Source organism: Pongo pygmaeus, chromosome X (assembly GCF_028885625.2).
Source record: "Pongo pygmaeus isolate AG05252 chromosome X, NHGRI_mPonPyg2-v2.0_pri, whole genome shotgun sequence".
NCBI lineage: Eukaryota > Metazoa > Chordata > Mammalia > Primates > Hominidae > Pongo > Pongo pygmaeus.
This window is the reverse complement of record NC_072396.2, coordinates 96,334,231-96,360,813: the sequence shown is the minus strand read 5'-3', so window position 1 is coordinate 96,360,813 and position 26,583 is coordinate 96,334,231. Positions and strand designations below refer to the sequence as shown.

The 26,583-nt window shown below is 36.5% G+C and overlaps 1 protein-coding gene across 2 annotated transcripts in view; it reads right to left on the bottom strand.

The window, feature by feature from the left end:
* PCDH11X (protocadherin 11 X-linked) overlaps positions 1-26,583 on the bottom strand; it is an 837,092-nt gene that overhangs the window by 164,159 nt on the left and 646,350 nt on the right. The gene's annotated exons all lie outside the window — the stretch shown is intronic.

Below are 26,583 nucleotides of genomic sequence, written 5' to 3'. Positions count from 1 at the left end.
AGAGTTACAGACTTTCCTTGTTTGGTATGATACTAGCTGTGGGCTTAACAAATGTGACTTTTATTGTGTTGATATATGTTCATTCTATACCCAGTTTTTCGAGAGATGCCAATCAAAACTACAATGAGAAATCATCTCGCCCCAGTTAAAATGGCTTTTATCCAAAAGAGAGGCAGTCACAAATGCTGGCAAGGGTAGGGATAAAAGGGAACGCTCATACGTTTTTGATGAAAATGTAAATTAGTACAACCACTATGGAGAACAGTATAGAGGTTCCTCAAAAAACTAAAATTAGACCCACCATATGATCCAGCAATTCCACTGTTGGGTTTAAATCCAAATGAAAGAAAATCAGTATATCGAAGAGATATCTGCACTCCCATGTTTATTTTGCAGCACTATTCACAATACCCAAGAAATGAAAGCAATCTAAGTGTCCAATGGATGAATGGATAAAGAAAATGTGCTGCATATTCAGAATGGGTTATCATTCAGCCATAAAGAGAATGAAATTCTGTCATTTGCAACAACATGTATGGAGCTGAAGGATATTGTGTTAAGTGAAATAAGTCAGACACAGAAAGACAAATGTTACATGTTTTCAATCATATATGGCAGCTAAAAAAAAATTTGAACTCAATGGAGGTTGAGAGTGAAATGATGTTTGCCAAAGGCTGGAAAGCATAGAGGAGACAGAAGGATAAAGTGAAGATAGTTAATGTGTACAAACATAGAGTTAGATAGAATGCATAAGATCTAGTATTTGGTAGCACAATAGGGTGACTCTAGTTAACAGTAATTTGTTGTTTGGAGTGGAATTGGAATGTTCCTAAAACAAAAAAAATGATAAAGGCTTGAGATGTTGGGTTATCCCTGATTTGATCATTATACATTATATGTCTGTATCAAAACATTACACATACCTCATAAAAATATACGACTATTATATACCCATAATAAAGTTAAAAATAACAAATGAAAATAAAGCACTTGAAAGTCTTATTTTATTAGTGAATGTCAGTTTTGTAAGTTCTATAGCATATTTTCTCTTTCTATATGTTTGTATGCCTTGCTAAACATATTAAGCTCTGCACACAACTTAGGACATAGTTTGGAAACAGAGATTTCATTTCAGAAGTACTTATATTGATCATATATTATATGCATGTCTATACTTATATTAATACTATGTTATTTACATTTTCTATTACATATAGCATATGTAACAGAAAACTAGAATAAGAAATAGGCCATATAATTACCATTTCTTTTTTTTTTTTTTTTTTTTTGTTGCTACTGTTCTTATTTTTTTTTTTATTATTATTATTATTATTATTATACTTTAGGTTTTATGGTACATGTGCGCAATGTGCAGGTAAGTTACATATGTATACATGTGCCATGCTGGTGCGCTGCACCCACCAACTCGTCATCTAGCATTAGGTATATCTTCCAATGCTATCCCTCCCCCCTCCCCCCACCCCACAACAGTCCCCAGAGTGTGATGTTCCCCTTCCTGTGTCCATGTGTTCTCATTGTTCAATTCCCACCTATGAGTGAGAATATGCGGTGTTTGGTTTTTTGTTCTTGCGATAGTTTACTGAGAATGATGATTTCCAATTTCATCCATGTCCCTACAAAGGACGTGAACTCATCATTTTTTATGGCTGCATAGTATTCCATGGTGTATATGTGCCACATTTTCTTAATCCAGTCTATCATTGTTGGACATTTGGGTTGGTTCCAAGTCTTTGCTATTGTGAATAATGCCGCAATAAACATACGTGTGCATGTGTCTTTATAGCAGCATGATTTATAGTCCTTTGGGTATATACCCAGTAATGGGATGGCTGGGTCGAATGGAATTTCTAGTTCTAGATCCCTGAGGAATCGCCACACTGACTTCCACAAGGGCTGAACTAGTTTACAGTCCCACCAACAGTGTAAAAGTGTTCCTGTTTCTCCACATCCTCTCCAGCACCTGTTGTTTCCTGACTTTTTAATAATTGCTATTCTAACTGGTGTGAGATGGTATCTCATTGTGGTTTTGATTTGCATTTCTCTGATGGCCAGTGATGGTGAGCATTTTTTCATGTGTTTTTTGGCTGCATAAATGTCTTCTTTTGAGAAGTGTCTGTTCATGTCCTTCGCCCACTTTTTGATGGGGTTGTTTGTTTTTTTCTTGTAAATTTGTTGGAGTTCATTGTAGATTCTGGATATTAGCCCTTTGTCAGATGAGTAGGTTGCGAAAATTTTCTCCCATTTTGTAGGTTGCCTGTTCACTCTGATGGTAGTTTCTTTTGCTGTGCAGAAGCTCTTGAGTTTAATTAGATCCCATTTGTCAATTTTGGCTTTTGTTGCCATTGCTTTTGGTGTTTTAGACATGAAGTCCTTGCCCATGCCTATGTCCTGAATGGTAATGCCTAGGTTTTCTTCTAGGGTTTTTATGGTTTTAGGTCTAACATTTAAGTCTTTAATCCATCTTGAATTGATTTTTGTATAAGGTGTAAGGAAGGGATCCAGTTTCAGCTTTCTACATATGGCTAGCCAGTTTTCCCAGCACCATTTATTAAATAGGGAATCCTTTCCCCATTTCTTGTTTTTCTCAGGTTTGTCAAAGATCAGATACTTGTAGATATGTGGCATTATTTCTGACGGCTCTGTTCTGTTCCATTGATCTATATCTCTGTTTTGGTACCAGTACCATGCTGTTTTGGTTACTGTAGCCTTGTAGTATAGTTTGAAGTCAGGTAGTGTGATGCCTCCAGCTTTGTTCTTTTGGCTTAGGATTGACTTGGCGATGCGGGCTTTTTTTTGGTTCCATATGAACTTTAAAGTAGTTTTTTCCAATTCTGTGAAGAAAGTCATTGGTAGCTTGATGGGGATGGCATTGAATCTGTAAATTACCTTGGGAAGGATGGCCATTTTCACGATATTGATTCTTCCTACCCATGAGCATGGAATGTTCTTCCATTTGTTTGTATCCTCTTTTATTTCCTTGAGCAGTGGTTTGTAGTTCTCCTTGAAGAGGTCTTTCACATCCCTTGTAAGTTGGATTCCTAGGTATTTTATTCTCTTTGAAGCAATTGTGAATGGGAGTTCACTCATGATTTGGCTCTCTGTTTGTCTGTTATTGATGTATAAGAATGCTTGTGATTTTTGCACATTGATTTTGTATCCTGAGACTTTGCTGAAGTTGCTTATCAGCTTAAGGAGATTTTGGGCTGAGACAATGGGGTTTTCTAGATATACTATCATGTCATCTGCAAACAGGGACAATTTGACTTCCTCTTTTCCTAATTGAATACCCTTGATTTCCTTCTCCTGCCTAATTGCCCTGGCCAGAACTTCCAACACTATGTTGAATAGAAGTGGTGAGAGAGGGCATCCCTGTCTTGTGCCAGTTTTCAAAGGGAATGCTTCCAGTTTTTGCCCATTCAGTATGATATTGGCTGTGGGTTTGTCATAAATAGCTCTTATTATTTTGAGATACGTCCCATCAATTCCTAATTTATTGAGAGTTTTTAGCATGAAGGGTTGTTGAATTTTGTCAAAGGCCTTTTCTGCATCTATTGAGATAATCATGTGGTTTTTGTCTTTCGTTCTGTTTATATGCTGGATTACATTTATTGATTTGCGTATATTGAACCAGCCTTGCATCCCAGGGATGAAGCCCACTTGATCATGGTGGATAAGCTTTTTGATGTGTTGCTGGATTCTGTTTGCCAGTATTTTATTGAGGATTTTTGCATCAATGTTCATCAAGGATATTGGTCTAAAATTCTCTTTTTTTGTTGTGTCTCTGCCAGGCTTTGGTATCAGGATGATGCTGGCCTCATAAAATGAGTTAGGGAGGATTCCCTCTTTTTCTATTGATTGGAATAGTTTCAGAAGGAATGGTACCAGCTCCTCCTTGTACCTCTGGTAGAATTCGGCTGTGAATCCATCTGGACCTGGACTTTTTTTGGTTGGTAAGCTATTGATTATTGCCACAATTTCAGCTCCTGTTATTGGTCTATTCAGAGATTCAACTTCTTCCTGGTTTAGTCTTGGGAGGGTGTATGTGTTGAGGAATTTATCCATTTCTTCTAGATTTTCTAGTTTATTTGCATAGAGGTGTTTGTAATATTCTCTGATGGTAGTTTGTATTTCTGTGGGATCGGTGGTGATATCCCCTTTATCATTTTTTATTGCATCTATTTGATTCTTCTCTCTTTTTTTCTTTATTAATCTTGCTAGCGGTCTATCAATTTTGTTGATCCTTTCAAAAAACCAGCTCCTGGATTCATTTATTTTTTGAAGGGTTTTTTGTGTCTCTATTTCCTTCAGTTCTGCTCTGATTTTAGTTATTTCTTGCCTTCTCCTAGCTTTTGAATGTGTTTGCTCTTGCTTTTCTAGTTCTTTTAATTGTGATGTTAGGGTGTCAATTTTGGATCTTTCCTGCTTTCTCTTGTGGGCATTTAGTGCTATAAATTTCCCTCTACACACTGCTTTGAATGCATCCCAGAGATTCTGGTATGTTGTGTCATGGTTCTCGTTGGTTTCAAAGAACATCTTTATTTCTGCCTTCATTTCGTTATGTACCCAGTAGTCGTTCAGGAGCGGGTTGTTCAGTTTCCACGTAGTTGAGCGGTTTTGAGTGAGATTCTTAATCCTGAGTTCTAGCTTGATTGCACTGTGATCTGAGAGACAGTTTGTTACAATTTCTGTTCTTTTACATTTATTGAGGAGAGCTTTACTTCCAAGGATATGGTCAATTTTGGAATAGGTGTGGTGTGGTGCTGAAAAAAATGTATATTCTGTTGATTTGGGGTGGAGAGTTCTGTAGATGTCTACTAGGTCCGCTTGGTGCAGAGCTAAGTTCAATTCCTGGGTATCCTTGTTGACTTTCTGTCTCGTTGATCTGTCTAATGTTGATAGTGGGGTGTTAAAGTCTCCCATTATTAATGTGTGGGAGTCTAAGTCTCTTTGTAGGTCACTCAGGACTTGCTTTATGAATCTGGGTGCTCCTGTATTGGGTGCATATATATTTAGGATAGTTAGCTCTTCTTGTTGAATTAATCCCTTTACCATTATGTAATGGCCTTCTTTGTCTCTTTTGATCTTTGTTGGTTTAAAGTCTGTTTTATCAGAGACTAGGATTGCAACCCCTGCCTTTTTTTGTTTTCCATTTGCTTGGTAGATCTTCCTCCATCCTTTTATTTTGAGCCTATGTGTGTCTCTGCACGTGAGATGGGTTTCCTGAATACAGCACACTGATGGGTCTTGAGTCTTAATCCAGTTTTCCAGTCTGTGTCTTTTAATTGGAGCATTTAGTCCATTTACATTTAAAGTTAATATTGTTATGTGTGAATTTGATCCTGTCATTATGATGTTAGCTGGATATTTTGCTCGTTAGTTGATGCAGTCTCTTCCTAGTCTCGATGTTCTTTACATTTCGGTATGATTTTGCAGTGGCTGGTACCGGTTGTGCCTTTCCATGTTTAGCGCTTCCTTCAGGAGCTCTTTTAGGGCAGGCCTGGTGGTGACAAAATCTCTCAGCATTTGCTTGTCTGTAAAGTATTTTATTTCTCCTTCACTTATGAAGCTTAGTTTGGCAGGATATGAAATTCTGGGTTGAAAATTCTTTTCTTTAAGAATGTTGAATATTGGCCCCCACTCTCTTCTGGCTTGTAGGGTTTCTGCCGAGAGATCCGCTGTGAGTCTGATGGGCTTCCCTTTGATGGTAACCCGACCTTTCTCTCTGGCTGCCCTTAACATTTTTTCCTTCATTTCAACTTTGGTGAATCTGACAATTATGTATCTTGGAGTTGCTCTTCTCGAGGAGTATCTTTGTGGCGTTCTCTGTATTTCCTGAATCTGAATGTTGGCCTGCCTTGCTAGATTGGGGAAGTTCTCCTGGATAATATCCTGCAGAGTGTTTTCCAACTTGTTTCCATTCTCCCCGTCACTTTCAGGTACACCAATCAGACGTAGATTTGGTCTTTTCACATAGTCCCACATTTCTTGGAGGCTTTGCTCGTTTCTTTTTATTCTTTTTTCTCTAAACTTCCCTTCTCGCTTCATTTCATTCATTTCATCTTCCAGGGCTGATACCCTTTCTTCCATTTGATCGCATCGGCTCCTGAGGCTTCTGCATTCTTCACGTAGTTCTCGAGCCTTGGTTTTCAGCTCCATCAGCTCCTTTAAGCACTTCTCTGTATTGGTTATTCTAGTTATACATTCTTCTAAATTTTTTTCAAAGTTTTCAACTTCTTTGCCTTTGGTTTGAATATCCTCCCGTAGCTCGGAGTAATTTGATCGTCTGAAGCCTTCTTCTCTCAGCTCGTCAAAGTCATTCTCCATCCAGCTTTGTTCCGTTGCTGGTGAGGAACTGCGTTCCTTTGGAGGAGGAGAGGTACTCTGGTTTTTAGAGTTTCCAGTTTTTCTGCTCTGTTTTTTCCCCATCTTTGTGGTTTTATCTACTTTTGGTCTTTGATGATGGTGATGTACAGATGGGTTTTTGGTGTGGATGTCCTTTCTGTTAGTTTTCCTTCTAACAGACAGAACCCTCAGCTGCAGGTCTGTTGGAGTACCTGGCCGGCCGTGTGAGGTGTCAGTCTGCCCCTGCTGGGGGGTGCCTCCCAGTTAGGCTGCTCGGGGGTCAGGGGTCAGGGACCCACTTGAGGAGGCAGTCAGCCCGTTCTCAGATCTCCAGCTGCGTGCTGGGAGAACCACTGCTCTCCTCACAGCTGTCAGACAGGGACATTTAAGTCTGCAGAGGTTACTGCTGTCTTTTTGTTTGTCTGTGTCCTGCCCCCAGAGGTGGAGCCTACAGAGGCAGGCAGGCCTCCTTGAGCTGTGGTGGGCTCCACCCAGTTCAAGCTTCCAGGCTGCTTTGTTTACCTAAGCGAGCCTGGGCAATGGCGGGCGCCCCTCCCCCAGCCTCGCTGCCGACTTGCTGTTTGATCTCAGACTGCTGTGCTAGCAATCAGCGAGACTCCGTGGGCGTAGGACCCTCTGAGCCAGGTGCGGGCTATACTCTCCTGGGGCACCGTTTCCTAAGCCCGTCGGAAAAGCACAGTATTCGGGTGGGAGTGGCCCGATTTTCCAGGTGCCGTCTGTCACCCCTGGAAGGGGAACTCCCTGACCCCTTGTGCTTCCCGAGTGAGGCAATGCCTCGCCCCTGCTTCGGCTGGCGCACGGTGCGCTCATCCACTGACCTGCGCCCACTGTCTGGCACTCCCTAGTGAGATGAACACGGTACCTCAGATGGAAATGCAGAAATCACCCGTCTTCTGCGTCGCTTGCGCTGGGAGCTGTAGACCGGAGCTGTTCCTATTCGGCCATCTTGGCTCCTCCCCTACTGTTCTCCATATAATTACCATTTCAAAAATATCTATTTCAACTTTATTTCAGGCAGATGTTTACATGTTTTTGTATATGAAAGCATGTTTTTTAAAATCCATAAAGAAAAATTTGAACTTATTTCAATAATGTTCACTATCATAAATATTGCATTGTTCCCCCAAAGTAATGTTCTTTTATTTTCACTTTAAAATTTGCTACAAAATGAGAAAGATAGTGATGTTTATTCATTGACAGTATTTTTTCTCCTAATACATCAGTTTAGAGAGATGCATCTGGATGGACAACTTATAAAACTCCAAATAAATTGATTATTTTATTATATAGATCTTAATATTTACATATAAAATATTTAAGGAGATGAAATAATTGAAATGAAAGTACAGTTTTGGAAGTGCAAGCTGACTTGATAATTCTCTTTATAAATATGTTTACATAATCTCATATGTGATATTAGCACAGACTGAAGTTGTGATTTCTTGTAATCACAGTGAATTACTGACAGCTTAACAGTAGTACCATGCTGGCATTTTCAAAGAATTGGAGACTTTATTTTCTATATTTATATTTTTTCTCTCTAATATATATTTATTGGGACTTTGTAACTGTATGAACACAAGCTTTGGCAGAAATTTTTAGTCTTGGAACCAACTGGTTATTTATATGTTGTATTGTAACACATGGGGAAAGGAGGGATCCTTGAAATGATAGGCCACATCTAAAAATACAGTCTCTGAATAATGCTATTGTTTTAACTATTAGGAAAATCATATCAAAGAAAAAATGAAAAATAAACATATTAGAAAATTTATTTTCTATTATAACAATTAAAGGAATGGAATAAAATGCAAATCCATGTTTTCTTGGTGTTGAAAGATATATGATTATTATTTTAGTTTAAATATAAATTATTTTAAAATTTACTGTTTAATGGCAATGTTCATGCATAATTGTTATCCACAGAATTACCTAGTTTTACATTTTCAAATATCAATGGATAAACCAGACATATGGGAATTTGGCTGCAGATTTTAGGAATAAACAAGAAAAGACATTTTCCATGTGGTGAAACATATTGGGTATCTACTGTGGAGAACCAATCTTCTTAGATGATATGTTGATAAATATTTTATGTCAGCAAAGAACAAAGCATAAAAAGCAGTGCCACAAACATGAAGAGGAAGCGAAAATAGAAGCAAGCTATTTCAAACAGAATTAAATAAAAGCTTATATGCGCAGGAAGAGGAGGGGGAGTATGAGGAACTTATTTTATCAGTCTGACAGATTAACTCACTGCAAAAGACATGTTAAAAGGTTTTTTGAATAAACCAAATGCTGTCTGCCTTAAAAATCATCTGCACTTCATGATTAGAAGATACAGATTTAAGGTAATGGCTCTTTGGATATTCAAAATATAAATATTATATTTTGGTATTTATAAAAGGAGAGTATACCGCTAAGAGATAAAATGTTGCCTAAGTTTTAGTTCTTATATAACAAGGAAGGAGATATAAATCTTTAATACACTATAAATTTGATTCTGCATTTGTCTGAGTTCCTATTAATTGCTCCCTTTTCTTTGTTTCTTTAAACATAAAATGATGTTTCTGCTACACAGTTTGGAGAATTCACACAGAATTTAGTTCAAATACGCATATTAATATTGCTAAGAATTTGACTGAAATTTAATCTAAGAGAATATAACTATGACTAGCTAAGATATTTATTCAAACTATAAGCCAGTCCTATCCATTCCTCGAATGCACATTGTGCTCAGATGAAATATCATGTCCCATGGTGAAAAATATATATCCCCAATCCCTAAGTAGCAATATTTTCCTATTCTCTTTCAATTTTTGTACTCTGTTGTACAAAGAATTACCAGTGTTCACTTATTTTGCATGGACATAACTCACTGAAAAACTTTCCAAAATGATTTTACTTTTAAAAAGTAGAATTAAATTCAAGTCAACACGTACTTTTGCTTGTGGAAATTAAAGGGTATTTTTTATAATTTGCCAAAATTCCCAAAACACAATGTGAGTTTCCTAAAATACAACAATCAATTCTGATTTTTCCCCTATAATTTGAAATCTTATACGAGAATTTCAAGTGTCAAGAGAGAGAGAAATATACTCATATCTTGAATAACAAATACATTTGGTTTAAATAAGATTTTGAAATTATGTTTTTTCCTACTAGAAGAGATTTTTTTAAGAATACAAATTATCCCCATAGGTTGACTAAGTTAAATAAGAATTTGTCATGTGATTTTGAATTAGATATGGATAAACTTCCTAATTCTTTAATTTTCATTAAACTGTTGTTATTCCCTATAAATAATTAATGGAATAACTTGAAAAGGAGGTCATGTGTGGTGGCTCATGCCTATAATTCCAAGGATTTGGATGGCTAAGGCAGGAGTATGGCTTGAGGCAAGGAGCTCCAGGCTAAAGTGAGCCATGATCACACCACTGCACTTCAGCCTGGGAGACAGAGTGAGACCCTGTCTCTAAAAATAAATAAATAAGCCAAAGTTAGTGCATCATTACATTCTTTCAACATTACACTATATACCAGTATTACTGCATTCTGAGGACCTTTCTCAAAATCCCTTCCTTTTGAAAAATGGGCACCATCAGGAATGGGCACATAATGTTCCCAGCTATCACTTGGCCCTTTAGCTAAAATAATTTAAATGAGATACATTGGGAAGAATCTAAATCAAAGATTTAGGAGTCATAAAGGTATCACAGAATGTAGCACTGATACTAATAAAAATATGATGCCACCAAACACACAAGTGTTAACACAAATGCAAAACTTCCTGACAACAAAAGTCACTAAGAACAAATCCTTTACGTAGGTGAAACTATTTTCTGGCAATGTATAATCAAAACCCAGTCATATTCTAGGGAAAAAGATACATGCAGAAGCAAATAATGCATTAACACATTTCCTCACAATATTTTTCTCAAAATTTTTGTGGAAGATTAATGTATATTTAGTTTACATAGGGTTTACATAAAGGATAAGCTAAAATTGTGTCGGGTACGATGCCACCTTAATAAATATTTGTTGAATTAATGAAAACATGTTGAAAGTTTAAGAGTCAATATGTCACAATTACCCTGTGATACTCATTCCAGCTCAGTGAAAAGCAACAAAACCAAACCTAAGAATGAAAAAAAAAAATTGTATTTCGTTCATGCCCATATCTAATCCATTTCTCACCCTTTTAAGACAAATTTCCTAAATAGTCTTTTTCTCAGACTTCTTTATAACCCATTTCTTTCATAATGAACATTCTTCTGCATCATCAACTTAGTTTTCCAAGCCATGAATTCTTCACCAATAAAAATTTCTGGAACACTGTACTGTACTGTTCATGTCTTTTAAACTTAAAAAAAGAAAAAATATTTTTGCTAACTATGCCTGTCTGTGTAGAATTCCCAAATGTAAAACACCACCAAAATAAAGCATTTCTGACACTCGTTGAACCAAACATATTATTGATTATTTAGTATGTTTCAGGTCTTGCTATGTACCAAGAACACTGTGATGAATAAATGACATTGTCCCAGACCCCACTTGGCACTTATTTTATATGTTTGTGTGTATATATGTATTTAGATAGATACATATTTAGATACATATATATTTTACATATAGATATATAATATCTATATATACTGATTATATATAAATATGTATATAAACACTGATTACACTTATAATTATATATAATTATAATACATATAATTTTATTATATGTTTAATTTATATCTGTATGAAGATATGCTAATTTACAGGCCTGTATTTAGCGCTTTTGAGCAGTCTTTTCATTCTGTAATTAGTATGCTGTGTAAATAATTTCACTTCAGTGAGCCACTTTTTAAAATGGGCAGGTGAGGTGACATTTTTCTATAAGTGATTGATTCAAACTAATTATCTTTATACAAGTACAGACACAGATTATGGAACATCAGCCCACCGGAACTATTACTGTTATTTTAAGTTTTAGAATATATTCAATTTATATGCACACAAAGCAAGTAGGTACAGTTTTCATTGAAAATAATATTAATATAGCAAGAGTCAAAAGACCACACAAATTTCACCTGATTTGCAAATACTTGCAATCACTTCACAAGCTCTGACTTTTAAGAATGTAGGTATTTTAAACGCTATTTCAAATCGAAGAAATACCTTCTTTGGTTTTCAAAAGACATGTAGATCATACACTCTCAGCAGAAAAAATTATTTAGAAATAATTTATTAGACAATAGAGAAAAGTAAAACACAGCACTGTATGTCGTACCATAAAAAGAAAAAAAAACATAATCTCATTCTGTTAACTAAATAGTTGGAGAGGATTCCATGAATATGCCTTTTGAATTTGATAGCATTTCTTGTGTCAAAATTTGACTACTGATTAGAAAGATAACTGACGGGATTTTCACATCTCTACCATTACATTGCTTACTTGGTATGTAACTTCCACAGACTTAATGTAGTTTGTAAAGTCAGTATACAGGAATTCATCTTCCTATAGTTTCATAAAATAACATTAATTCGGATGAAATTTAGAACAGATACTCACGACTATAATATTTGCTGTAAGTTTCTATATGGTTGTCCTGTGTGATATGTGATGTGGTGGTCCAAAAAAATGTTTATCATAGTGTAATTCACCAAAATAAGCTACTTCACTAGTTTGCATTGAGTTAGCAATGAAGGAATTCATTTGTTCTCTATCATTAAAATATAATCTCAAATTAATATTTAATACTGCATAGATTGTGTCATTAACAGTTATATTTATAAGACAGATTTAGGAGAAGTATTTGTCTACTTCAAACACTGTTATAAATATTGACATATCCATAAAAAGGCAACATAATTATAATTCCATATAAGTCATTCACTAAGAATGCGAAGTAACTTGTAAAAGAGGGGTAGGAGAAAATAAGAAAAACAAAACTATGCAGGTAAAGGAAGGAAGACAAAGAGGGGCAGAATAAAATAACAAAAACAATAATACAGAAGTAAAGGAAGAAAGACCCAAATATTCCAAGTGCTATATTAGATCATATTTAATATTATATAATATATAAACTTGCTGGGGGCGGTGGCTCATGCCTGTAGTCCCAGCACTTCGGGAGGCTGAGGCGGGCAGATCACGAGGTCAGGAGATTGAGACAATCCTGGCCAACATGGTGAAACCCTGTCTCTACTAAAATACAAAAAAATTAGCTGGGTGTGGTGGGGCATGCCTGTAGTCCCAGCTACTTGGGAGGCTGAGACAGGGGAATCGCTTGAACCCAGGAGGTGGAGGTTGCAGTGAGCAGAGATCGCGCCACTGCACTCCAGCCTGGTGACACAGCAAGACTCCGTCTCAAAAAAAAAAAAAAAAAAAAAAAAACATATATATATACACACACACATCTATATTATATAAACTACTATATATGTAATTTTTTTCTGTTTTTAGATCATCTCAGCTTTGCAGTACAGTACTCAAATATCATTTTAATACTTATGCTATCAGGATGGGCTCATCTTTCTTACAGAGAGTTCAAAATTATTTTCATTCTTATAGAAAGTTTTTGTTGTAGATGTTAGTGAGCTCAGAAATGAGTAGTTACGTGCTTGAGTTTATAAAGCTGTTAATATTTGAATCAAAATCATATGGTTCAGATGAATATATTCTTTCTTTTGATAAATATTTGGTTTTGATTAATGAATTTCCACATGAATAAATATTCTCAGAAGGCATTTAGTCTGGATATAATATGGGTACATCTCTCTCTCTATCTACATAATTTGTCTATCCATATCCAAATACAGATAATATTAATATACAACAAAATTCACACATTTATGTGAACTAAAATATAACTTCACAGTCCTTCAGTTTTCATATCAGTTCCACGAATAACCTCAGATTAATAAATATATGATGATGTATAGTAGATGAAACTTTAATACCCATTTGAATCATTACCAGTCACCCTCCTGTTTCCTACATTTTGATTGTTAAACAAAACACAGAATTTAGTCTAGGGAGAATTTGACATAATTAAAGGAAAATTTTCATTTCTGTCTATCTACTAAAGTATTCTCTGATCATCAAATACTGTTAAGTAGTCAACTACAAACAAATTAGAATGCCATAAGTTTGTGGCTCTTCACTAAGTCAATCTGTATTAATCAGGTTTCATTGCTTTTCTTATCATGAAGTCTTTTTTGTGTTACATTCAGCCTAACAAAGTCTTGAGAATATGCCTACTTAGCAAACACATTTTCTTACCCTGTAACAGAAATAATTGAAAGACTCAAAGATAAAACTTTACTTTTGTTCTCACTGGAACTCAAGTGGTGAATGATTGAAACACATTTTAAGGTTTTCCATTTAAATCAGTGGTTTTTAAAATTTGCATACACATAGATCAAATGGATAATTTTACAAAAATATTATTTCCAGGCTACACTCCCAGGGAAAATAATGATATTAGTAGGACATAGCATTAATATTTCTTTTTTGCCTTTTTAATTTTGGTAAAACATACATAATATAAGATTTATATGTTATATGATGGATCTGCACATGAAAGTTTGAGGTACACTGATTTTAACTATTTAAAAAAATTATGCAAATGTACTTGTTTCATTCAAAAATTCGTACTCTTGATTAAAGGTTAGTGTTGCCGTCATGTAGCAGTCAGGTTACTGTGAAGGTATGGGCAAACTGCAAACAAACTTCTTGAGATATTAGAATGATCAAAAATTAAGTTTAGATTTGTAAATACAATGGTAAGTTGTGAAATCTTCCACAATTGGATGTCCTACTCTGATATAGCAAATGCATCAATATTAATAAATTGGAAACTTTTTCGACAGGCCTCTACTTAACCAACTCATTCGATTAAATAAAGCTCATTATTCTCACAGTGAATAAAACATTGACTTGATGAAGTCAACAAGCTTTATGTCCTCACCTCAGCTAGGATGCCACTTTACAGTATGCTCACTCACTTCTGAGCCAAAGCGAGTTTATGCTTAAGAAAAGTCAGATATTGTTTAAAAATACATTTACATGAGCAGCATTTGCTATTGCAACCATTTAATTTAATTAAAATCTCATATAACCCAATGAAATATTAATATAAAAATAATTGCTTCAAAGAAGATGAAATTGAACTTTTCAGAAAGATTACAAAGGGCAAAATGCTGCAATGACTTGTCATAGAGTACTGTCTGAGCAAGAGAACTACAGAAGATTCAGAAAAAGTATCATAAAACTCTAGAAGCATTCCATACTCAGAACACTTTTCAAGAGCATTTAAAAACACACTCCATTTTATGGGGACAAAAACTGGACACTGCATACTATGTAATATTGGTAGACTATATGTAATAAATATGGTGCATTGTGCTAAAATCAGTGAACATACATCCAAAGGCAAGGCAAAGATTCTACATCAAATTATGAAAGATAAATGTACACTTCTTTGTTTCAAGTATTTATTTATCATATATATGTAATATATATGAGATATGTATGCATTTCTTAATGATTTACCTGTTCATCTGATTGCTTTGATGAACCATCTTACCTCTGATTCTGACTGTGACTGTTAAAAGAGCATCTACTGGAATTAAATGGGGTTATGTGCTTACCAATAAAATCTTGATGTTCTATAACCTTCTAACCAAAGATCTGTTAGCCTAACATTGTGAATAAAATTTAGCTCTAATATCTGATATCTGAGGTTGCATTCTTGGTGTGTATTTCTGAGTGTATATTTGTGTGAGGAAAACTTTCCCAGTGATCTGAGATGGATACAATGCAATCGACTTTATCTTTACCATTTCATGAACTCTATAATAAAGTTATTATTTATTCAATATTATATGCAATATTGATTTTTTAAACTATACAATTATACTCCTCCAAAATTTTAAGAAAAACACTATGATACATTAATATCTGTTACACCTACCATGTGCCAGGGGGTCTCTTTTTGTATGCATTTTATCATTTCAACAACTCTCTGACATAAATACTATTTTCATTCCTGTTAAATCAATGGGGAAACTGAAGTTGAGATAGAAAGGTGGGTGACAGAGCTGAGATTCTAACAAAGAGTTTCTGACTCTAAAGCTTTTTGTGGGCTTAACTACTGCATGATAATGACCTCCAGAATATTTTCTGGCAGAATGGGCAGAGCACGATGTAATTTGAGCTCTCATGTATGATTCAAATATAATCAAGATACTGTGTGTTTTAACCCATGCTCTATCATTATTTTTTTGTGAAATTTGTGCAAATAATCTATCCTTCTCCAGTCTCAATTTCCACATCTTTAAAATGGGGTATTTGTGTATATTATTCTAAATGTTCACTTTAACTTTAAAAGAATTTTTACACTCTCATATCAGGGACTAAATTTTGAATTAATAGGTTGACCAGAAATTCAGTTTCTGTGGCTTGATGTTTCTTGGTCTTCCACTGTTCATGAGAATGATCAACCATCTGGGAATAGTGTGGAGACAAACAAAAAATATTCAGTTTAATAGTTTATTACAATTTCTGATACAGAAGATTGAAGCTACTAAACAAGAAGTTAATTTGAAAGTTGTGTACTTCTCAAATAGCTATGTTGCCCTGATTCTATTCAGTTGACTATTTGTTGAGATTTTTCTCTAAAAATAAAGCTCTAGACTCCACCTGTAGGTTAATAATTGTAATCCATCAAGAATGAGCAAAAAAATCAGAGCATGCCTATGCTGATCTATCTTTTCTGAATCAATTTAGTAGGTGAAGGGTGTCAAACACTTGTTAAACTTGGCAAATCAAAGTAATGACATATTACATTATAAGAGGACTTTAGAAAAGTCCTATCTGCTACTGCACATTTAAGTGATGCCTATCCGAGGAACACTAAAGTAATCTGCAAAAGAACAGATCTACTTATGTGAGTCATTCTAAAAAGATATGAAAAAATATGAAAATCTGTTGCTATATATTTTTAAACATAATGCTTTTGCCAGCTAGCAAACAATAAAATTTCAGCTATAAGAAGTTACTGAAAACTATTAAAACTACATATACTACTTAGCCGAAACTTGGACTCCCCAAAATTCTCGAATTGTAAAGAGTTAATTAAGCTAATTAAGTACCCTTTCTCCACCACACACACATATTCTTGGTGGTGTATATGCTCAGTCTCTTTAGTTATCATTTTAAAAGATAGAGGAAATTTTGTGTGTTAGTCCATTTTCACACTGCTAATAATGACATACCTGAGACTGGGTAATTTATACAGGAAAAGGGTTTAATGAACATACAGTTCCACAAGGCAGGGGGTGGAGGAGGCTCACACTCATGGCATAAAGCAAGGAGGAGCAAGTCACGTCTTACATGGATGGCAGCAGGCAAAGAAAGAGCTTGTTCAGGGACAATCCCATTTTTAAAACCATCAGATCTTGTGAGACTCATTCAGTACCAAGACAACAGTGCAGGAAAGACCCACCCCCATAATTCAGTCACTTCCCACTGGGTTCCCCCCACAACATATCGGAATTGTGGGAGTTACAATTAAAGATGAAATTTGGGTGGGGACACAGCCAAACCATATCATTCCGCCCCAGTCCATCCCAAATCTCACATCTTAACATTTCAAAAACAGTCATACCTTCCCAACAGTCTCCCAAAGTCTTAACTCATTTCAGCATTAACTCAAAAGTCCACAGTCCAACATCTCATCTGAGACAAGGCAAGCCCCATTCGCCTATCAGCCTGTAAAATCAAAGGCATATTAGTTACTTCCTAGATACAATGGGAGTAGTCATTGGGTAAATACAGCCATTTCAAATGGCAGAGATTGGCAAAACAAAGAGACTACAGGCCCCATGGAGGTCCAAAACTCAGCAGGGCAGTGAAATCTTAAAGCCTCAAAATGATCTCCTTTGACTCCATGTCTCACTTCCAGGTCACGCTGATGCAAGAAGTGGGTTCCCATGATCTTAGGCAGCTCTGCCTCTGTGGCTTGGCAGGGTACACCCTCCCTCCCAGCTGCTTTCATAGGCTGTTTTTTAGTGTCTGTGGCTTTTCCAGGCACGCAGTGCAAGCTGTCAGTGGATCTACCATTCTGGGGTCTGAGGGACAGTGGCCCTCTTTTCACAGCTCCACTAGGTGGTGCCCCAGTAGGGATTCTTTGTGCAGGCTCTAACCTCACATTTCCCTTCCACACTGCCCTAGCAGAGGTTCTCCATGAGGGCCCTGCCCCTGCAGCAAACTTCTGCTAGACATCCAGGTGTTTGCACACATCCCCTAAAACCTAGGTAGAGGTTCCCAAACCTCATTTCTTGACTTCCATGCACCCACAGGCCCAACATCACATGGAAGCTGCCAAAGCTTGGAACTTGCACCCTCTGAAGCCATGACTCAAGCTGTACCTTGGCCCCATTTATTTGTGGCTGGAGTGGCTGGGATGCAGGTACCAATTCCCTAGACTGCACACAGCACAGGGACCTGAGCCTGGCTCACAAAGCCATTTTTAAATCCTAGGCCTCTGGGCTTGTGATGGGAGGGGCTTCCATGAAGACCTCTCACATGCCCTGGTGACATTTTCCCCACTGTCTTGGTGATTAACATTCAGCTTCTAATTAGTTATGCAAATTTCTACAATTGGCTTTCATTTCTCCTCAAAAAATAGTAAATTCTTTTCTATCAAATTGTCAGGCTGCAAAATTTATGAACTTTTATATCTGTTTCCCACACAAAACTGAGTGCCTTTAACAGCACCCAAGTCGCCTCTTGAATGCTTTGCCACTTAGAAATTTCTTCTGCTAGATACCTTAAATCATCTCTCTCAAGTTCAAAATTCCACAAATCTTTAGAGAAGGTGCAAAATGCGACCAGTCTCTTTGTTAAAACATAACAAGGATCACCTTTGCTCCAGTTCCTCATTTCCATCTGACACCACCTCAGCCTGGACTTTATTGTGCATATTGCTGTCAGCATTTTGGGCAAAGCCATTCAACAAGTCTCTAGGGAGTTCCAAACTTTCCCACATTTTCCTATCTTCTTCTGAGCCCTCTAACTGTTCCAACCCCTGCTTGTTATCCAGTTCGAAAGTCACCTCCACATTTTTGGGTATCTTTTCAGCAGCACCCTACTCCTGGAACCAATTTACTGTATTAATCTGTTTTCATGCTGCTCATAAAGACATACCTGAGACTGGGTAATTTATACGGGAAAAGATTTAATGGACTTACAGTTCCACATGGCTGGGGAGGCCTCACAATTATGGTAGAAGGCAAGGAGGAGCAAGTCACATCTTATAGGGATGGCAGCAGGCAAAGAGAGAGCTTGTGCTGGCAAACTTCCATTTTTAAAGCCATCAGATCTTGTGAGACTCATTCAGTATCACAAGAACAGCACAGGAAAGGCCTGCCCCATAATTCAGTCACCTCCGACCAGGTTCCTCCTCCCACAACATTTGGGAATTATGCATTAAATTCAAGATGAGATTTGGGTTGGGACACAGTGAAACCATATCATTGCATGTAATATATTCAAGGCAATTTTGTACAATATTTTAGACAGTACATGCTCACTCCTGAGTCCATTTAATCCAAAAAGAAGTACATTATTTGCACACTACATAGGAAAGAGGCTGCACATGATATAGAATCATTTAAAATATTGGTTGATACTCAGAAAGTATTCTTTCTTTTTTTTTTAATTCTGCTTTGTGATGCCTTGAAGAGGAATTTCTAAGATTAAAATGTAGGTGTTATTAAGTAATAATAAGAATTTAAAATCTGGGCTGGCTTTGGTGACATATTGAGACATGACACAAAACCAATAATATGAGGTTAAATTAAGGAGTTCACTTAAGTTGAAGGCATTTGCTAACATGTTCTTTCAGAATTATTACGGAATCAAAGAGTAGGAACAAAAGCATAATTTTTCTAATCCAGTTTGCTTTTTCATTCCAAATCTGAATTTTAGTTATTTGGGACACTGCTGAAAATTCTACTCTTAATCACATTCAAGGGATATTCTATAATATCCCATATATATTTTTTCAGCAGTGTATCTTACTAGAAAGAAGCAATTCCTCAGAGCTAGCATAATTTTTAATTATAATTTAATTCAATTCAACATTCTCTCCTATATCTAGTGAAAATAAAGTACACTTGATCTTAAATATCCTAGTTTCATTAAGTAATTACAATATTAAAAACAGTTTTAAAATCAGTTTTAGACTTCTCCTGATTCCTTTAAACTTTTCTTATGCATTAAGTTTTCCCAACTTAATTGTTTTCTTGGTCTCTTCTGAAAAACTATACTTTTAGTTTTTTAACCCCTCGTAATTTATGATGCATTCTTGATGTGAACTCTTAAAATCCATGTTGGAACTAACTTGTATTTATATCATCTTTTTTCAAGCAAGTTGTAGTATTTTAAAATATAAGGTCTCCTCACATAAATGTACATGATCCTCTGAGATTATTATGAACAACTCTATGCACATGAACTAGATGATCTAGAGGAAACTGACAAATTCCTGAAAACATACAATCTTCCAAGACTGAATCAGGAAGAAGTTGAAATTCTAAAGAGAGGAACATCAAGTTCCAAAATTGAATCAATAGTAAAAAACCTACCAATCAAAAAAAAAAAAAAAAAAAAAGCCCTGGACCAAATGGATTTACAGCTCAATTCTACCAGAAGTACAAAGAAGAGCTGGTACCAATTCTACTGAAACTATTCCAAAAAATCAAGGAGAAAGAGCTCCTCTGCAGCTCTTTCTAAAATACCAGCATCACCCTGAAAACAAAACCTGACAAAGACACAATAAGAAAAGGAAACTATAGGCCAATATTCTTGATAAACACAGACATGAAAATCCTCAACAAAATACTAACAAATGGAATCTGACAGCACATCAAAAAGTTAACTTGTCATGATCTAGTAGGCATTATTCATGAGATTGCAAGGTGGGTTCAACATACACAAATCAATAAATGTGATTTACTACATAAACACAATTAAAAACAAAAGTCATATTGTCATAAACTATTTTTCTCAATAGATGCAGAAAAAGCTTTCGATAAAATTCAACATCCCTTCATCATTAAAAAACAAAAAAAAAAAACCCAACAGACTAGGCATCAAAGGAACACACCTTAAAACAATAAGAGCCACCTATGACAAACATGCAGCCGACATCATATTAAATGGACAAAAGCTGGAAGCACTCCCCTTGAGAACTGCAACAGGACATGAATGCCTACTATCACCACTGTTATACAACATAGTATTGGAAGAGCTAGCCAGAGCAATCAGGAAAGGGAAAGAAACAAAAGACATCCAAATAGGAAAAAAAAAAAAAGAGTCAAACTACCACTGTCTGTGGTTGACAGAATTCTATATTTAGAAAACCCTAAAGACTCTGTCAAAAAGTTCCTGGAACTGATAAAGAACTATAGTAAAGTTTCAGGATACGAAATCAATGTGCAAAAATCAGTAAATTTTTACACTCCCTCCCAAAAAAACATTCAAGCTGAGGGTCAAATCAAGAATGTCATCTCATTTACAATAACCACCAAAAACATAAAATACCTAGGAACACATCTAACCGAGGTGAAATATCTCTGCAAAGAGAACCACAAAACACTGCTCAAAGAAATCAGAGATGACAAAAACACATGGAAAAACATTTCATGCTCATGGATTGGAAGACTTAATACATTAATATGGCCATACTGCCCAAAGCAATTTACAGATTCAACACTATTTCTATCAAACTACCAACATCATTTTTTACAGAACTAGAAAAAAAAAACTATTCTAAAATTCATATGGTACAAAAAAGAGCCTGAATTGTGAAAGCTATGCTAAGCTAAAAGAAAAATACTGGAGGCATCACATTATCTGACTTTAAATTATACTATGAGGCTACGATAAAAAAAATAGCATGACACTAGTACAAAAACAGTCATGTAGACTCATGAAACAGGGTAGAGAACCCAGAAATAAAGCTGCACACCTACATAAAACCATCTTATCTTCAACAAAGTCAACAAAATTAAGCAATAGGGAAAGGACTCCCTATGTTATAAATGATGCTGGGATAGCTGGCTAGCCACATGCAGAAGAATAATAATAGACCCATACCTTTTACCACATACAAAAATTAACTCAAGATAAGTTGAAGGTTTAAATGTAAAACCTCTAACTATAAGAATCCTAGAAGAAAACCTAGAAAACACCATTCTGGCAATTGGCCTTGGGATATAATTTATGGCTGCGTTCTCAAAAATGATTACATCAAAAACAAAAATTCACAAGTGGGAACTGATTAAACTAAAGATCTTCTGCACAACAAAAGAAACTATCAGCAGAGGAAAAACACAAACTCCAGAATAGGAGAAAATATTTACAAACTATGCATCTCACAGAGGACTAATATCAAGAATCTATAAGAAAGTTAAACAAATCAACAAGCAAAAACCTAATAACAACCCCATTAAAAATGGACAATGGACATGAACATACACTTCTCATAAGAAGACATACAGGTAGCCAACAAACATGAGCAAATGCTCCATATCACTAATCATCAGAAAAATGAAAATCAAAACCAAAATGAGATACCATCTCATACCAGTGATATGGAAAAAATGTTCCATATCACTAATCAGAAAAATGCAAATCAAAACCACAATAAGATACTATCTCTATCTCACACCAGTCAGAGCAACTATTATGAAAAAAAGACAAAAAACAACAGATGCTGGTGAGGCTATGGAGAAAAGGGAATGCTTATACACTGGTGGTGGGAATGTAAATTAATTCAGCCACTGTGTGAAGAAGCTTGGAGATTTCTCAAAGAATGTAAAATGGAATTACCATTTGACACAGCAATCCCATTACTGGGTATATACTCAAAGAAATATAAATTTTTCTACCAAAAAGACACATGCCAACAGCATGTTCATTGCAGCAATATTCACAATAACAAGACATGGAATCAACCTAGGTGCCCATCAATAATGAACTGGATAAAGGAAGTGTGTTATGTATACACCGTAGAATACTACACAGCCATAAAAGAAAGGAAATGATGTCCTTTGCCATGAAATGAATGCAACTGGAGCCCATTACCCTAAGTAAAATAATACAAGTACATAAACCCAAATAACACATGTATTAGTCCATTTGCACACTGCTGATAAAGACATACTCAAGACTGGGCAACTTACAAAAGAAAGAAATTTAATGGACTTATGGTTCCACATGGCTGGGGAAGCCTCACAATCATGGTGACTTCACATCTTACATGGATGGCAGCGGGCAAAGGAATAGCTTGTGCTAGGAAACTCCCCCTTATAGGACCATCAGATCTTGTGGTACTTATTCACTATCATGAGAGCAGCATGGGAAAAGCCTGCCCCCATGATTCAATTACCTTCCACCCAGTTCCTCCCACAACACATGGAAATTCAAGATGAGATTTGAGTGTGGACACAGCCAAACCATATCATTCCACCCCTGGCCCCTCTCAAATCTCATGTCCTCATATTTAAAAAACAATCAAGCCTTCCCAACAATCCCTCAAAGTTTTAACTCAAAAGTCCACAGTCCAAATTCTCATCCGTGAAAACACAAGTCCCTTCTGCCTATGAGTGTGTAAAATCAAAAGCAAGTTAGTTACTTCCTAGATACAATGGGGAAACAGGCATTGAGTAAATACAGCCATTCCAAATGGGAGACATTGGCCAAAACAAAGGGGCTACAGGCCCCATGCAAGTCCATAATCCAGCAGGGCAGTCAAATCTTAAGACTCCAAAATGATATCCTTTTACTCCATGTCTCATATCCAGGTCACACTGATGCAAGAGGTAGTTCCCATAGTCTTGGGAAGCTCTGCCCCTGTGGCTTGGCAGGGTACAGCATCCCTCCCAGCTGCTTTCATGGGCTGGTGTTGAGTGTTTGTGGCTTTTCCAGGCACACAGTGCAAGCTGTCAGTGGATCTACCATTCTAAGGTCTGAAGAACTGTAACCCTCTTCTCACAGCTCCACTAGATGGTGCCCTAGTAGGGACTCTGTGTGGGCGCCAACCCCACATTTCCCTACCACACTGCTTTAGCAGAGGTTCTTTATGAGCACGCTGCTCCTGCAGCAAACTTCTGCCTGGACATCCAGGCATTTCCATACATCTTCTGAAGTCTGGGCAGAGGTTTCCAAACCTCGCTTACTGACTTCTGTGCACCCACAGACTCAACAACAAGTGAAAGCTACCAAGCCTTGGGGATTGCACCCTTTGAAGCCATGGCCCAAACTTTACCTTGGCCCCTTTCAGCCATGACTGGAGCAGCTGGGACACAGGGCACCAAGTCCCGAGACAGCACTCATCATGGGAACTTGGGCCTGGCCCATGAAACCATTTTTCCCTCATAGGCCTCCAGGCTTGTGATAGGAGGGGCTGCCATAAAGCCTTCTGGTGTGCCCTGGAGATATTTTCCCCATTGTCTTGGTGATTAACATTTGGCTCCTAGTTACTTATGCAATTTTCTGCAGCTGGCTTGAATTTCTCCTCAGAAAATGGGAACTTCTTTTCTATCAAATTGTCAGACTGCAAATTTTCAGAACTCTTATGCTCTGCTTTCCTTATAAAACTGAGTGCCTTTAACAGCACCGAAGTCACATCCTGAATGCTTTGCTGCTTAGAAATTTCTTCCACCAGATACCCTAAGTCATCTCTCTAAAGTTCAAAGTACCACAAATCTCTAGAGCAGGGGAAAAGTGCCATCGGTCTCTTTGCTAAAAGACAACGAGTTACCTTTTCTCCACTTCCCAACAAGTTTCTTATCTCCATCTGAGACCACCTCAGCCTGGACTTCATTGTGCATATTGCTATCAGCATTTTAGTCAAAGCCATTCAACAAGTCTCTAGGGAGTTCCAAACTTTCCCACATTTTCCTGTCTTCTTCTGAGCCCTCCAAACTGTTCCAGCGTCTGCCTGTCATCCAGTTCCAAAGTTGCTTCCAGATTTTTGGGTATCTTTTCAGCAGCATCCTACTCTACTGGTACCAATTTACTGTATTAGTCTGTTTTTACACTGCTGATAAAGATATACACCTGAGACTGGGAAATTTACAGAAGAAAGAAGCTTACTGGACTTAACAGCTCCACATGGCTGGAGAGGCCTCACAATCGTGGCAGAAGGCAAGGAGGGGCAAGTCACATCTTACGTGGATGGCAGCAGGCAGAGAGAGCTTGTGCAGGGGAACTCCTCTTTTTAAAACCATCAGATCTCATGAGACTTACCCACTATCAGGAGCACAGCATGGGAAGGTCCTGCCCCCATGATTCAATTACCTCCCACCAGGTCCTCCCACAATGCGTGGGTATTCGAGATGAGATTTGTGTGGAGACACAGCCAAAGAATATCACCACATGTTCTTACTTATAAGTGAGAGCTAAACATTGAGCACTCATGAACATACATATGGCAACAACAGACACTGAGGACTACCAGAGTGGGGAGGGAGGGAGGGAGGCAAAAGTTGAAAAACTATTCAGTATCATGATCAGGACCTGGGTGATGGGATCATTTGTACCCCAAACATCATGCAATATACCCAGGTAACATACTGCACATGTACTCCCTGAATCTAAAATAAAACTTCTAAAAAAACCATTCAAGATTTTGCAAATTATAAGAAATTATTTGAAAAAAATGGTTTCTAAAAAGAAAATTTAATCTTTGACATTATTCAGCATTAAAAACAAGGCTGACACTGGAGAATACCAAGAGGAAAAGCATGTTCACACTCCATAATAAAAGAGAATAAAATTGTTTTTTAAAAAACTAGCTATCAAAACATTGTCATTAAGTATAATTATCAAGTAAAAACGGCTCTGAAATGTAACTGTTTGTACTCCATTCTCCTGTGTAATTTCTGATAATTTGTAACATCTTGTGGTTTATTGTTTTTAAAAAATCTTTAGTCTTCCAAAGATTGTTTAAGTGTAATGTTTTGTTGGGAATCATTTTGCTTAGACTGTCTCCAATGCATAAGTAGATGCAAGAAGAAGAAGGGATAGTAGGAAGGAAGGAAGGGAGAGGAGAAGAATGGAGGAGGAGGGGAGAGAAAGGCTGAAATTTCGAAGTTGATACCTCTTTGTGTACCTAAACCTGAACTCTCAAGAAGTTCATAAAATGTTTAAAATGAGTCAAGCAGTGATTATTTAAATAGTTTATGTCTTTATACATAGAAAAATCTTTTAGCAAGTTTTGATTTATAAACTCAATCACTTTTTCATACTTTCCTAGATATATTTTTCAAAATTATAATGGTTTTAGTACTATATGCAAGCTGACTTGATCCACAGCCATCCAGAATAGCCGCATGGTTTGGTCATTCATTACATGGAGGAAGATCCTATGGCTCTGATTCCATCTATGGTCTGTCCATATTCCTCCAAATTCAGGTCAGATTTTGTTTTCCTTTTAAGTTTTGGCTTCCATTTCAATATAATAGAGATCAACACAATCCAAAGTAATTGCTAGGATAATATACAAGCTTAATTGTTATTATTGTAGCCCACTTGGTGTTCATACCTTCAGAGGTATGACCCTAAAGACACTTCTTTACTTCTTTCTTATGACAGTTCATAACCTCAGTTTAATTACATAAATGCCATTAATTCACAATAACACCTAGGAAACCCAAATGAATTCTGGGTTACATATTTATGCATAGTCTGATATTTGTTGAAATTCCAGATGTCTCCTGTGCATTTTTCTAATACAAAAATATTAAAAATTCTATTCATGTCTACGTCTGGTGTCATGACATATAAGTCCAAGTAAGTCCAAGTATATCAAGTTTACTGTAGAGGGGAGGAGAAATATCTTTTTCTCACCCATATTAATTTCATGTCTTAGGCACTATAGCAAAAGACTAACAAGAAAAAAGCATATAAATCTGTTTAGTAGAACTTTCATATGACATGGGGACTGTAGTAAGGAAATGAAGACCCATAAAAACAGGTAAACTTGTGTATTTTTATGCTTATGTTTGATGAAGAGTGAAAAATTATGGAGAAATAAATGGACAAAGTGGGGTAGATCTAATGGTGACTGAAGGAAACTTAGCAAGACCTGTTGGTTCAAATCCTTCTCTGTGACCCTTCATCTTCAGATA